The 16,598-nt window shown below is 40.4% G+C and overlaps 1 long non-coding RNA gene across 1 annotated transcript; it reads right to left on the reverse strand.

Moving 5' to 3' along the window:
- Nucleotides 1-389: 389 nt before the first annotated feature.
- LOC118763359 lies at nt 390-15,950 on the reverse strand. Its single transcript, XR_004999110.1, has 3 exons — nt 15,846-15,950; nt 6,520-6,527; nt 390-400 (listed from the first exon to the last, which is right to left on the reverse strand). It is a non-coding gene; the product is annotated as an uncharacterized LOC118763359 (long non-coding RNA).
- Between the last annotated feature and the right edge of the window lie 648 nt (nt 15,951-16,598).

A 16,598-nucleotide genomic window follows, 5' to 3' on the forward strand; every position in this document is an offset into this window, starting at 1 on the left:
GTCAGCCAAAGTCTATAGTAGAAGACACTTGCCCAAGGTGCCACGCTGTGGGTACGTTCTGAATTCAAAATCTGCAGATGTTAACTTTTTCTTTAATCCCTCTGAGGTTGTTAAAATAAAGTGCCAATCAAGTCATGCGATCGATAATATCGATTAAACTCTTATCTATAAAATAGCTGGTATTGGACCAAAATTTGAAACTATCTTGAGTCAGCGAAGATGACGAGTTGGCAGACTCGCTAAGTACCGGACAAACTGCCCTGTGTGGTTTCTTCCGGTACTTGACGCTCTGTGTTCAAATCCAGCAAAGATCAACTTTTTCTGTCATCCCTCCCGGATCGATAATATAAAGTACCAGTCAAATACTATAACATCGACTAACCTCCTACAATCAAAATTTCTGGTCTTGAACCTAAATCAGAGACCATTAGTTTAGCCATTTTTTTTTTCAGCAACACCGAAGGCGCGTGGTTTAGTGGTTAGGGTATTCTGCTCGCGATCGTAAGACCGTGAGTTCGATTCCCGGCGGCGCTTTATTTTTGACGTTCCTTCTGTCCATTCAGCTAGCAAAAACGAGTAGTACTTGTATTTGAAAGGACCAGCCTTGTCGCATTCAGTGTCACACAGAATCTCCATGAGAACTATATTAAAGGTATGCGTGTCTGTGGAGCGCTCGGCCACTTGCACGTTAATTTCACGAGCAGGCCGTTTCGTTGATCGGATTAACTGGAACACTCGTCGTCGTAACCAACGGAGTACCATTTAGTTATTCTGCAACACTGTTCACGCTGAGGTTATATATTGGTGATTCAAATTCATAGCAGCCAATTAAGTTAAGTTATTGCCTCAGGGCGTAAACATCATCTCCATTATCAGAGGCTAGAGTGTTTGGCACACCAAATCATGAGAATATTTCAATTAACGTGTAATTTTCTGTCGCAGCACTCCCATCAGAACAATGGAAGGTTTCAAATCAAGAAGAAAATTAGTTAATAATTATCAGAATATTTCCAATATCTTTTTCGTATTCCCAATCAATATGAGTTCTTCTCCGAAGTTGCAATTTGGTGTTGCCTGAAAATCGAAATTGTTGATATTCTGAACAAAATTTTAGATAATCGTCCACTGAACACGATCAACCAGGTTACCATATACAATTTTTCACTGTTTACTGAGAGTTCATATGAATGTTATGTATTTTCTCAAGAATATTCGCTCTGAATAGTTCTGGAGAGAATTATCTTTTTTTATACTCTTTTTTACTCTTTTACATATTTCAGTCATTTGCTTGTGGCCATGCTGAAGCACCACTTTAGTCGAGCAAATCGACCCCAGGACTTATTCTTTGTAAGCCTAGTACTTTTTCTATCGGTCTCTTTTCCCGAACCGCTAAGTTACGGGGACGTAAACACACCAGCATCGGTTGTCAAGCGATGTTGGAGGGGGGGGGGGGCAAACACAGACACACAAACGTATACACACACACACATATATTTATATATCTATATATATATATATACATATATACGACGGGCTTCTTTCAGTTTCCGTCTACCAAATTCACTCACAAGGCTATGGTAGGCCCGAGGCTATAGTAGAAGACACTTACCCAAGGTGCTATGCAGTGGGACTGAACCCGGAACCATGTGGTTCTTAAGCAAGCTACTTACCACACACCCACTCCTACACCTATGATAGATCAAATTATTTTTCAATTTTGAATTTGTTTGGCTAAAATGTTTATCTGAAACGTGGCTGCAACCAACATTGATATATTTGGCAGATTCACAACTAATTAAGCCTATAAACACACTCACCGGTTGTTACTAGTCTATATTTCACCTCTCTTTCTTTTCCCAAAACAGTTTGTCTATGTCTATGTCCTGAAAAATATTTTTCCGCTACCCTAAGTATTTTGAAGGGACATTTACATGCATCAAGTGTTTAAGACGAAGAAGGAAAAGTAAAATATAGACAAGAACAGCGGGTAAGTTTCTTTAGAGGATTTATCAATCATGACTAAGAAATATTCAATACTAAGAAATATTCTTTAACTAGCAGCATAGCCCGGCGTTGCCCGGGTATGTAAGAGCCCTAGTAGGCAACGACTAATCCCAATCTACTCCTTTCCCTCTGGGGAACGAAGGCGCATGTGTAGGTTGCAATGTCTTCTCTTCACTCCCAAATAACTATCAAACAGCTATCGATAATTCAACCCAACCAATTCCTACCAGGAAGAAATTACATTCAAGACTTTACCCCCAACACCGCCACTTCTGCTAATAGCTGCTGCAGCCGCAAGTTATTCGAATACTTTTTTTGTTTAAACTTTCTTTATAACTACCACCCCAAAGGTTTTACCTTAAATTTTTGACGTACCCTAAGGGTCCTCGGACGCTACTTGCAAACTCTTGGTTTATTATAAACCGCTTTTGTCGTGTGCACCAAAAAACCTTTTCCATTCGTTTGTTCAGTTTGGTCACTTTTGACTTTTTCGTTGTGTCACTTACATTGCTGCCCGCTTTTTTGCCGTTTTTGTACATTTTTATACATTTTGGGATACTTACCCCACGTGTTCCGTGAGTTAAAAAGGTCGAGTTGCGTCCCCTAGACAGTCTGTGATTTGTGTTTAATAAACAAATCGGTTTGCTATGTGTGCCACATATGATTTAATTAACCGATTTTTTCCAGTAATAAAGTATCCTATTGGAATTTAAAGGGCCATATAGCTCCTGCCAATTTGTGAAAGATATTGTCGAAAATATGTCATCTTGAATTTGAACGCGATTTCCCAAAATGGCATGATTTTATCGATTTTGTTCTGATGGTAAGGTATTGCATGGAAAACTAATGTCAGAATTGAGTTTTTTAGGGTAACATTAAGCTTCAACATCAGTTTGGTGAAAATCGATGGCAAGTTGCGAAAACTACAACAGAAAATGTGTTGCATATAAAAAGCTTAGATTCTCGACCCCATGTCGAATTTATCGATTTTTTTTCAGAACTGGGGGAACTTTTCAAAATTTTCGCTGCGTTAGTTTTGAATTATGACATTGGGCTATGTGTGTGTCAAGTTTCATCAGAATCGGTTGAAAGCCGTGGTCATGGTGAGGGTACAACCTGACAGACACACAGACACACAGACAGACAAACTGCCGTTTATATAGAGAGAGATGGCGATAACTCGTTTCTAAGTTAATCTTTAGAAGTCGTTATCTTTTATCTTTTTTTATGTTTATTCACTTGTTTTAGTCATTAGACTGCGTCCATGTTGAGGCACTGGCTTGAAGAATTTTCAGTCGAATGATTCTACTCCAGTAGTTTTTCTTTCTTTCTTTTTTTAAGCCCGATACTTATTCTAACGGTTCCTTTTGCTGAACCGCCAAGTAAACACACCAACACCAATTGTTGGTGGTGGGGGACAAACACAGACACAAAGACACATAAATATATATTCATATACGGCGGGCTTCTTTATGTTTCCGTCTAGCAAATCCACTCACAAGGCTTTGGCCGGCCCGAGGCTAAAGCAGAAGACATTTGCCCAAGGTACCACGCTGTGGGATTGAACCCGTAATCATGTGGTCGGGAAGCAAATTTCTTACCACACAGCCACGCCTTTACCTTTGTTCAATGTTGCTCTCTAACTATTTTTCTTGGATCTTCAGATTCCAAACGCCGGTTTCCATGGCGTATGACCTAGATTACAAAATTCCCTCTTAATCGGGACGTTGGTCCGTTACAGGATTCCAGGACAGCAATTTTAATGGGAGGGGCAAATTTTAATGGGTTTACCACTTGGTTGGTACTTTATTTTATCGACCCTGAAAGAATGAAGGACAGAGTTGACCTCGGCGAGATTTGCACTCAGAACGTAGAGAGCCGGAAGAAATGCCACTTACCATTTTGTCCGATGTGTTTATTTAATTTAATCAAGTTTATCGTGTTTGTGTTTAGATGTTCATACGGGAATTACTCAGTGTAACAATGTTTTTCTTCTTTAGTCTGTATGTGTTATTTCCTGTTAGATTCTATCTAGAAATCAAAGGAAATGACTACTATTCCCTTCAAACTTTGCTTTTGTGACCAGACGATGATGATGATGATGATGATGATGAAAATAGGTTGGCGCTTGTCGTGGACAGACTGGTGGGTGATGCGCAGACTTGCGCTATTCCCAACCGAACTATACACGACAACCTCCCCTCACGCGATACATCATAGAGAGGGTTGGTAAAGAACCTGGCATGGGTGTGGCCCGGATCCATTTGGATCAATCGAAAGCTTTTGATGAGGCCGACTATCTGTACTTGGAGGGTGTTTTCCAGGCGGCTGGTTTCGGTCCTGTTTTCAGAGGCTGGGTCGCTGCAATATACAGCGACATCTGTTCGTTGATCAAGGTAAATAGCCACCTCTCGGAATCGTTTAGTATCGCACGTTCGGACCGTCAAGGATGCCTACTCTCACTCCTTCTCTAAGTACCGGCACTCAAGCCATTACTGCGGATGCAAGAGGTTTCGAGGGGAATCCTGCTTGAACTGGGATGCGGAAGGTTCATGTCGGCGTATACAGACGATGTCACCATTATAATGTCGGACATCTGGGAAATCGAGATGGTCGGCACTACCCTAAGGGAATACGAAGCGGTGACAGGAACAATGATCAACCAGAAGAAGTCAGTGAACCTGCAGCTCAGCACCTGGAGAGGCAGGCCCGTGCCAACCGATAGCGTTGTGGGGCGCTGGATGGAAGGACCTGTTAAGTTGTTCGAGCTCTACAGGCACGGGTAGGCAGTCAGTCGGGCTAGACCGAGATGCACGCAGTGCGATGAAACTGTTCTGCATGCTTTCGTACAGTGTTCGTGCATTGCTGACTTGTGGATCTTTGTCGAACAGTTATTGTCACGTTTAGGACGGATCCGGCTACCGTCCGAATCTATTGTGAAGATCGCCCCGCCGTCTTCCTTTGGCCGGGAAGAGAGGACAATTTTTCTGTCTGTTGGCTATGGCAAAAGAGGTTGTGTGGTGGACGCGATTGAAAGGGTTGAAGACGGGTACCTACCTCTTTGACTTTTTCAGTTTCCACCTGAAAATGAAACTGAGGCTGGAGAGGGAGGTACTCTCACCCAGTAAGTTCGTTGAAAGTTGCGTGAATGTGGCAAGTATGGCCTGCATAAATGGATCTCCTCTAAGTGTGCGCCTGCAGGCCGGATGGAAAGGGGAGGATGCCTTCATGGAGAGCCCTTGGTGTTAAGGGGTCCAAAGTGCGTGAGGTCTGTTTGGTCACCTTACGGTGGAATCCCACCCCACTCCATTGGGGAAGCATATTGTTAATTTAATCTGTTTGTTAATCGTTGTATTTGTTTGCTGTTTACACTCGGATGGCCAATAAAGAAAGTATTATTATTATTATTATTATTATTATTATTATTGAGTGAGAGAGCAGTTCATGTCATCGAAGTGACACTGGGGTAAAATATACGAAGCCCAATATACCCATCATGACTACTCGTCTGATAAGGGTACACCAGGCACATGCATCACAACCATATGTGCGCGACATGGTGATCTCATATCAAGACAAACAGCACATGACCTTGCAGGTGGGCCCAGTTAGAATTTTCTTCAGGTTGAGTAGCCCGTCCCGCTCAAAAGGTCCCTGAATAAGGGTTGTTTAAGGATGTTGAAAGAACCACCCATGTTTCCAGAGGTGAATTATTCAAACCCCAAAGAATCCCTCTCAACACATGGCTATGATGCTCCCCCACTACTTCTGCTCATGATCAGAGATGCACATATCGTCAGCCACTAAGAGACATGCTCAACTGGTTAAGGTCAAACAACTGACAAGCAAATCTGTGGTATTGAGCAGAATATTTGCTGTAGCCCATCTTTTATACCAAGACAAAATAATGTACATGATAACACTTCCAATCAGTTAAGATCAGAAGCCATGAGAGCCACTGCCTGGTACTGCATCGGGGAATTTATTATTATTACTATTACTATTATTATTATTATTATTATTATTATTATTATTATTATTATTATTATATTTACGTTCTGAGTTCAAATTCCGCCGAGGTCGACTTTGCCTTTCATCCTTTCGGAGCCGATAAAATAAATACCAGTGGAACACTGAGGTCTATGTAATCGACTCGTCTCCTCCCCCAAAATTTCAAGGCCTTGTCTTCAGTAGAAAGGATTATTATTGTTATTATTATTATTAGTAGTAGTAGTAGTAGTAGTAGTAGTAGTAGTAGTAGCAGCAGCAGCAGCAGCAGCAGCAGCAGCAGCAGCAGCAGCAGCAGCAGCAGCAGCAGCAGCAGCAGCGCGGCAAGCTAGCGGAATCGTTAGCATGTCGGGCGAAATCCTTAGTGGTATTTCGTCCGTCTTTACGTTCTAGGTTCAAATTCCACTAATGTCGACTTTGTCTTTCATCCCTTCGGGGTCGGTAAAATACGTACTAGTTGAACACTGGAGGTGGCAGTCAATTTAATCGACTTAGCTAGCCCCCTACCCTCAAATCTGCTGACCTTGTGCCAAAGTTTGAAACCATTAGTGTATAAATAAAAAGGCAGCGAACTGGCAGAATCATTAGCGCACCGGGTCAAATGCTTAGCGGCATCTTGTCTGTCTTTCATCCTTTTGGGCTCGATAAAACTGTTGAACACTGGGGTCGATGTAATCAACTTACCCCCTCCCCTGAAATTGCTGGCTTTGTGCCAAAATTTGAACCCATTATTATTGTGTGAAAAATTAGCAATTACCGTTGCCTTCTATTTCGTTGCTGAAATGTCATAAATTGTTGTAGTTTTTGACTGGTATATTAATGTCAGACTGATCTTATTCACAAAGAAATAACGTTCGCTATCTGAATAAGATAAAAACCACTATCTACGTTCATTCAAATTCAATATCATTCAATTTATAGTAGATATATTTAACATCAATAAAGGAATAATGCTCACTAGCTGAATAAGATAAACCACAATATTCATTCAAATTACGATGTCATTGAATTTAAAGTAGATATCTTTAACATTATCATGATCTATACTGCTGACATTGAGCATAGATGTGTTACAGTCTTCTTATGCGGTTTTATTGATGTTGTAGGTAGTCACTGACCAACAACATTTGCCAAACTGGTTCAGATTTCTATGTTTATGGCATTTTAATTTAAATGCTAACCGTTTCGCTTATGTATGTCTTCAACGCCAATATGACAGATGTCAAATACATATCTTTGACACTCATCTTGTTGCCATTGATATAGCTTAACCAAAGTTACTTTATTGTTCGAATACAAATTTTTCCGTTCAATGATAGCTTCGAAGTCAGCGACCTGGCAGAATCGTTTGCATGCCGGGCGAAATGCGTGGCCATATTTCGTCTACCGTTACGTTCTTAGTTCAAATTCCGCCGAGGTCGACTTTGCCTTTCATCTTTTCGGGGTCGATAAATTAAGTACAAGTTACGCACTGGGATCGATATAATCGACTTAATCGCTTTGTCTGTCCTTGTTTGTCCACTCTGTGCTTAGCCCCTTGTGGGTAGTAAAGAAGTAGGTATTTCGTCTGTCGCTACGTTCTGAGTTCAAATTCCGCCGAGGTCGACTTCGCCTTTCATCTTTTCGGGGTCGATAAATTAAGTACCAGTTACGCACTGGGGTCGATGCAATCAACTTAATCCCTTTGTCCGTCCTTGTTTGTTCCCTCTATATTTAGCCCCTTGAAGGCAATAAAGAAATAAGAATCGTTAGAACGCCCGGCAAAATGCTTAACAACATTTCGTCCGTCTTTACGTTCTGAGGTTGACTTTGCCTTTCGTCTTTCAAGGTCGATAAAATAAGTACCGATTGAGCAGTGGGGTCGATCTAATCGACTTACTCCCATCCTCGAAATTTCTGGTCATATTCCAAAAATTTGAAATCAGTATCCAGTAATCCTTCGCCATATCGCGGTTCATCTATCGCGGATTATTATTTAAGCTTACATCGATTACTTTATGGTGTCGTTTTGCATTTATAATAAAATAAATATACTCTCTCTTTATTCTTTTAAACACACCAGCAGCCGTTGTCAAGGTCTGTCAGGAAATCAACATCATCCAGAACCTCTGCATTCCTGTGTATCTCTGGTCGTGGTATAGCTTACAGACTCCAGAAATGTGATAATCTTGAGGGCTGACACTTTGAACACTTACGAGATTAACAGCGTGTCTTTTGTGTTGGAATAAATGAGAAGCGTCAACCAACTTTTGACTATGGCCATGCTGGAGCACCGCCTTTAGTCGATCGAGTAAATCGACCCCTGGACTTATTCTTTGTAAGCCTAGTACTTATTCTATCGGTCTCTTTTGCCGAACCGCTAAATTACGGGGACGTAAACACACCAGCATCGGTTGTCAAGAGATGCTGGGGGGACAAACACAGACAGACAAACATATACACACACACATAGATAGATAGATAGATAGATAGATAGATAGATAGATAGATAGATAGATAGATAGATAGATAGATAGATAGATAGATAGATAGATAGATAGATAGATGTACATATATACGACGGGCTTCTTTCAGTTTCCATCTACCAAATCCACTCACAAGGCTTTGGTCGGCCCGAGGCTATAGTAGAAGACACTTGCCCAAGGTGCCGCACTGTGGGACTGAACCCGGGACCATGTGGTTCGTAAGCAAGCTACTTACCACATCCACTCCTACGCCTATATATACAAATTATAAGAATAATTAAAATAAATATACAGTACAATACTGTTTCTACTTCGCGGATTTTCACGTATCACAGGAGTTTTGGGGGAACATAACATCCGCGGTAGTCGAGGGATTACTGCATATCACTTTGAAGACGGTGAGCTGGCAGGATCGTTAAGCACAATATGCTTTGTAGCATTTGGTTCGTCTTTACATTCTGGGTTCAAATTCCGCCAAGATCGACTTTGTTTTCCATCTCTTTTTTTTTTGCCCTTCTCAAGCCTAGTCAGGCTCATGGGCCCAGTTTCCCAGTTTCTGTGGTGTGTGCGTTCTCCCCAGCTGGACGGGACGCCAGTCCATCGCAGCGTTACTCAAGAAACAGGAAGAGAGAGTGAGAGAAAGTTGTAGCGAAAGAGTACAACAGGGGTCGCCACCACTCCCTACTGGAGCCTTGTAGAGCTTTTAGGTGTTTTCGCTCAATAAACACACACAACGCCCGGTCTGGGAATCGAAACCGCGATCCTCCGACCGCGAGTTCGCTGCCCTAACCACTGGGCCATTGCGCCCTTTAAAGGCCTAGCCTGGCTCATGGGCCCGGTTTCCCGGTTTCAATGGCGTATGTGTTCCCCAGCTGGACGGGACGCCAGTCCCAAGAACACAAGGCGTCACCCGGTTCAGGAATTGAAACCACAATCTTACGATCGTGATGCTGACACCCTAACCACTAAGCTACGCGCCTCTACTTCCATCTTTTTAGAGGTTGATAAAATAAATACCAGTTCAGCACGAGTCGATGTTATCGTCTAATCTCCTCCTTCGAAATTTCTGATTAGTAGCCAAAAATTCAAAACGATACATACCGCTCCTAAGACCGGTATGAATCGTTAGCACGCCAGGGAAAATGCTTGGCAGCATTTCGTCCGTCTTTACATTCTGAATTCAAATTCCGCCGAGATCGACTTTGCGTTTCATCTTTTTACGAGGTTTGATCAAATAAGTAGCAGTTGAGCACTGGGGGTAGGTATAATCGACTAAAACTCTTCCCTGAAATTGCTGACCTTGTGCCTAAATTAGAAACTAAATTATACCGCTTAAGTGTCCATGGTCGTAGCTAATAAAGATAATTCACCATATCCTAAATCTCGATGACTTGCAAAGAGAATCAAACACCATTTTTATGTCTCCACCATCACCACCATCACCACCACCACCACCAACAGCGCAGTCCTGATATGAAACTCAGTTTTAATTATATCCTATTAGAAAGTTTCTTTCAATTAATTCAATTTACAAACTGCTGCTTCTCAATTTATTCTTAAAATAAAGTTATTAACTAATTATGTAACTTGCTTTCCAGCAATTTCACATTATCAGCTATTATTAATCTTTCGGTGAATTTAACAAGATTTTCTCATGCCGTTTTATCTGAACGGATCTGGCATGTTCAATATTTGCATGGAAAAGCTTGTATTTGAGAATCAAAAACGCCTCAGCACTAAGTGAGGACAAAAATAGGTGTTTCTTTTTACCTCTTTTACATCATTCAGAATTATTGAGCTAACCATGTCATGGCTCCCGCTTGATTATTCAGCTTAAGGAGGTTTTTTTAACATCTTCGTCGCCATTTTGTCATTGTGTTTTAAAGATTCGAGTAGGGAGGCCCTTGTATGCTTTCCCCGATCCACTTCTGTAACTGTAATCAATATACACAGAACTATGCTAGTTGTGACAAGACAGTGGTTGATGTAATTTTCAGAAGCTAAAACTCAGAATGACTTAGCACAGAAGACAAATTCAATAATAGCTACGGCGATGATAATCGTTAAGTCTACGAAGTAAACACACACACAGACACACAGACACACATACATATATACACATACACGCTCGAACATATATATATATATATATATATATTAATATTGAGGTCTCTTTCTTTCTTTTGTTATCTTACCGTTTTATCAATATATATATATATATATATACACATATATATATAGGCGCAGGAATGGCTATGTGGTAAGTAGCTTGCTTACCAGCCACATGGTTCCGGGTTCCCACTGCGTGGCCCTTGAGCAAGTGTCTTCTACTATAGCCTCGGGCCGATCAAAGCCTTGTGAGTGGATTTGGTAGACGAAAACTGAAAGAAGCCCGTCGTATATATGTATATATATATATGTATGTGTCTGTGTTTGTCCCCCTAGCATTGCTTGACAACCGATGCTGGTGTGTTTACAAAAGAGACCGATAGAATAAGTACTGGGCTTACAAAGAATAAGTCCTAGAGTCGATTTGCTCGACTAAAGGCGCTGCTCCAGCATGGCCGCAGTCAAATGACTGAAACAAGTAAAAGAGTATAGAGTAAAGAGTATATATATATATATATATATATATATATATATAATTTAATAAATATATGCATACATACATACATATATGTACGTACCTACATCTATATGTATATATACATGCATATATATATATATATATATATATATATATATATATTATATATATATATATATATATATATGAGTACAGGACACCACAAATAAACGTAGAACACAACGAGAAACGAAAACATAAAAACAAACTAGGAAACGGACTTTTTTAACAACGAAAAAACAGAGTACAAGACAAACAATACTAGGAATATTTCCCTTCATCAGCTGTCCCTGGTTCGATTCAATGCGTGTTTCGCATGTAAGGACAGAACACGATCCGGTCGAAGCAATCCTTCTTGCAAAAGAATTAAATAAAATTCTTTTGCAGAGGGGTAAAACAAGGAAAGAAAAAAAAAGTGACAAGAACAGGACGTAAAAGCAATACAAATAAAAATACAGTACACATAAAGAATAAAAACAGGACAATGAAACCAACATTGAGGGCTTTTTTAAGCCTATATTCGTGCAAACACACACACATACATACATACATACATACATGTGTGTTGTGTGTGTGTGTGTGTGTGTGTGTGTGTGTGTGTGTGTGTGTGTGTGCGTGTGTGTGTGTGTGTGTGTGTGGCAATCGTTATACCCTGTTAAACGTGGATGAATTATCAGAAATACCGTTTACTGCAGCATTCGCCTTGAAACGTCCTCTCGTATAGAAGTACGCTGCTAAGAGCATAGATATACATCGCCAGCAGATAAGAACCGTATTTCTGTCACTGGTTGCAAATGGCCAACAGGCATACTGTAAGATAGATATTAACAACAAAAGCAGTATCAATACAAAATGACAATTTTTATATCCGACTAAACGAGGAGGTAGTATTAGAATGCTGAATATTGAGGTTCGCCTTGAGAGGTCCGCTCTTACAGACGTATGGTACTTAGAGCGCAGATATGTATCGTTAGCAGACAAGGACGGCCAATCTTTTATAGAAAAAAGTGAATGGGGTACAGTGAACTTGCCGTGAGGAGTGGAACATCGAACGTTTCGGATTTAATCCTTCGTCAGGAGGCAGAGAAAAAGAGAAGAAAAAGAGAAAAAGTCAGTTTAGCAGTCAGCAGAGAAGGAAAAAGAAAGAAAAATCTTTAAAGTGTGGTGCAACTGTGAGTTGAGACGTTTAAGTGTAGGCATAGCGAGAAAGGCAGTTCGCAGAATTTAGTGGTTGGGTATAATAATCAGGCAATAATCTAGTAGTACAGTGAACTTGCCGTGAGGAGTGGAATGTTCAACATTTCGGATTCAATTCTTCGTCAGGGGGCAGAGAAAAAGAGAAAAGTCATCTTTTACTCGCTTCAGTCAAAAGACTGCGTTCATGCTGGAGAGCCAGCTTGAAGAATTTTTAGTCAAATGAATATAAATCGACCCCAGTACTTTTTTAAAAAAAACTTGGCACTTATTCTATCTGTCTCGCTTGCTATAAAACTAAGTTACGGGGACGTAAACACACCAGCAGCCGTTGTCAAGGCCTGTCAGGAAATCAACATCATCCAGAACCTCTACATTCCTGTGTGTCTCTGGTCGTGGTATGGCTTACAGACTCCAGAAATGTGATAATCTTGAGGGCTGACACTTTGAACACTTACGAGATTAACAGCGTGTCTTTTGTGTTGGAATAAATGAGAAGCGTCAACCAACTTTTCCCTCATCCTGAATGCAAGGTCACTGTAGCCATGTAATGACACACCCGCCTTTCTCGGACGATTGACTATTCTTTTCCTTCTCTCCAGACTTTTCCTCTTTCTTATTTCTTTACTGCCCACAAGGGGCTACACACAGATGGGACAAACAAGGACAGACAAACGGATTAAGTCGATTATATCGACCCCAGTGCGTAACAGGTAATTATTTAATCGACCCCGAGAGGATGAAAGGCAAAGTCGACCTCGACGGAATTTGAAATCAGAACGTAACGGCAGGCGAAATACGTCTACGCATTTCGTCCGGCGTGCTAACGTTTCTACCAGATCGCCGCCTCTTTCTGACGAAGTCATGCTCGAAACGTCACACTTCCTCTTCTTTCCATCTTAAACTGAGTATCAACCAAATACATTTCCTGTGTACATCCATTTGACTCTTGTTTTTGTTTTCATTATTGATTTACATGTGTCTATATGTGTGTGTGTGTGTGTGTGTGTGTGTGTGTGTGTGTGTATGTATGTATGTACGTACGTACGTATGTATGTACTGACAAATACATGTTTGTTGACAAAGGGGAGAACAGCTGGATAAGTGCTGGATTCTAACAGATCTGATGCAACCTGCGTTACTCTGCGTGTGTGATAATTATTATTGCACTAAACAGCATGTATGGGTAATTTGAAATGTGTTCTGAGGCAAACATAACGTTTCTAGTGATCACTGCAAATGCTTGAACTAATATAAAACAAACACTTGTAGTTTCACATAAATTTCCTTTCCCCTTTTGCTCACATACATATCCTCACCTATTGTTATCTAGTATATTGTATGTTATATCGACCATCTTATTGCTTCCTTCTTACATTACATAGATATGCAACCAATCATTAAAGCTTCTCATATATAATCCGTTTTGGGTTATTCAGTTGTTTTCTAAGATAAACCATCCATTTTATTACGTTTATCGTTCAGCCATTAATCCTTCAACCTGCGAGTACGCTTTAACGGGGCCGATTTCGTTTGAATTACTTATGGAAGATGCAGAAGAGGGTAACCAAATAGTTTTGTGCTTACGGCTTGCTAAATAGCAAAAACAGCGTTATTTTTCGGCTGTAAACTCGCAGGTTCAAAAGATTAATGATGGACTAAAGATTATCTCGGTTGCAATTATAGACATACGTCGACTTCTTTAATGATATTACTTCTATAAGATTTACGGAGATGTACTTGCATAGCAAGTGACCTGATCAGAGATCGTTTGCTAAAGCAAAAACACTTGCACCACACAAAAACCGTTAGATTCACTTCAACATTTAAATTTAATCTGTGTCAAAATATTTTCGTTTTCAAACTGCGACCTGTTCACTGACAAAATTCCGTGATGCAGCGAACAGGTCGCGGTTTCAAAGCGACGAAAATATTTTGACAAATTAAATTTAAATGTTGAAGTGAATCTAACGGCTTTTTGTGTGTTTCTTAAATATATCTTTACTGCCCACAAGGGGCTAAACACAGAGGGGACAAACAAGGACAGACAAAGGGATTAAATCGATTACATCGACCCCAGTGCGTAACTGGTGCTTTATTTATCGACCCCGAAAGGATGAAAGGCAAAGTTGACCTCGGCGGAATTTGAACTCAGAACGTAACGGCAGACGAAATACGGCTGCGCATTTCGGCTGGCGTGCTAACGTTTCTGCCAGCTCACCGCCTGTGTGTTTCTTAAATGGCTTACAAACACCTTGCACGCTGCAATTGTTCTATATTATACTACTGATATTTTTATGATCCTCCTCTTGCGTTATTTGCTAAATTTACTTTATTTCATTATATTTTTGTGAACTGTTCTGATAATGTCATCTTCATCACATACCCTTGTAACGAATAAAAGAAATCATTACTGGAATCATAAGCACACATGACAAAATGCGTTGTGGTATTTCTTCTGGTTCTTTAAGCAGAAAAGGCTGTGTGGTAAGTAGCTTGCTTACCAACCACATGGTTCTGGGTTCAATCCCACTGCGTAGTACCTTGGGTACCTTCTAATATAGCCTCGGGCTGACCAAAGCCTTGTGAGTGGATTTGGTAGACGGAAACTGAAAGAAGCCCGTCGTATATATATGTATGTGTATGTATGTCTGTGTTTGCCCCCCAACATCACTTGACAACTGATGCTGGTGTGCTTACGTCCCCGTAACTTAGCAGTTCAGCAAACAAACACGATAGAATAAGTACTAGGCTTACAAAGAATAAGTCCTCGGGTCGATTTGCTCGACTAAAAGGCGGTACTCCAGCATGGCCACAGTCAAATGACTGAAACAAGTAAAAGAGTACTGAGATCAAATTCCACCAAGGTCAACCCTGCCTTATGGGTTCGATAAAATAAAGTACCAGTTGAACACTGGGGTTGATGTAATTGACCTACACCGTACCCTAAAATTACTTATCTCGAGCCAGAATTTGAAATAATCATTATCATAATCATCATCACTATTATCATCAACTTGGGAGGTAATTAAGACCTTTTCTTTCTACTAGTATGAAACAGGGAAAATCTACATTATGGCTTGACCAGTTAGAAATACCAGTTAAATCTCCCTCAAAGCATACACGATCGTCTTTAAAATTTAGGACATACTAGGCTGAGGCAAAAGATTTTTCGGATTTTCACTGACGGTTTTTGACAACTTGCATCTCCATGTTATATCATTAATTTGATACAACTTGTCCAATTATTGTTGAATAGTTTGTTTTATTTTCATGTATAGCATATAAACATGGTTTGTTCTTTATTTTACAGCTTTGACAACGTGTGATGAAAATTACAATTGGAGCCATTTTACGCTACCTGTGGAAAAATAAAAAGGGACTGAGTGCTAGGGTAACAGTGAAACAAATCAACGATGTTGAAGGCCCAGGAACTGTCAATGAACATACGACACAAAACTAGTTCAGATGTTCCAAGGAAGATGATATCAGCCTCAAAGACAAACCTTCTGTTGTGGAAGATGTGACCTTGTTTGAAATGGTTGAACAACAAATTAACAGGTGATGGTAAATCAATTAATGCTCTATTTACAATTTGTAAAACAGGATGAGTTTTTCGTAATGAACTACTAAGCATATTTATATTTAAATACCGTAATACAAGTACTCGTGCTTTGTCAGCAAAACTTGGTCCTTCACAAAGCATCTTCAATAGACACCTCCAGAAGCTCGTCCTTGTGAACAGACACTGTTGAGAAGCTCTTCATGAACTGACCAATGACCATATAAATATATATATATATATATATATATATATATAACTGTATATGCTAGCATGAAAAATGGACGTTAAAAGATTATGATGATGATGATATATATATATATATATATATTATATATATATATATATATCATCATCATCATCATCATCGTTTAATGTCCACTTTCCATGCTGGCATGGGTTGGACGTTTTGACTGGGGACTGGCGAGCCAGATGGCTGCACCAGGCTCCAATCTGATCTGGCAGAGTTTCTACAGCTGAATGCCCTTCTTAACGCCAACCACTCTGAGAGTGTAGCTGGTGCTTCTACATGCCACTAGCACGAGGGCCAGTAAGGCGGTACTGCCAACGGCCACGCTCAAATGGTGCTTTTACATGTCACCTGCACAGGAGCCAGTCCAGCGGCACTGGCAATGCCCTCGCCCAAATGTTGTTTTTCACATACCACCGGCACAAGTGCCAGTAAGGCGACACTGGTAACGATCACACTCGAATGGTGCTTTTTATATGCCACCGGCAT

This window comes from Octopus sinensis, linkage group LG5, assembly GCF_006345805.1.
Source record: "Octopus sinensis linkage group LG5, ASM634580v1, whole genome shotgun sequence".
NCBI classification, from domain to species: domain Eukaryota; kingdom Metazoa; phylum Mollusca; class Cephalopoda; order Octopoda; family Octopodidae; genus Octopus; species Octopus sinensis.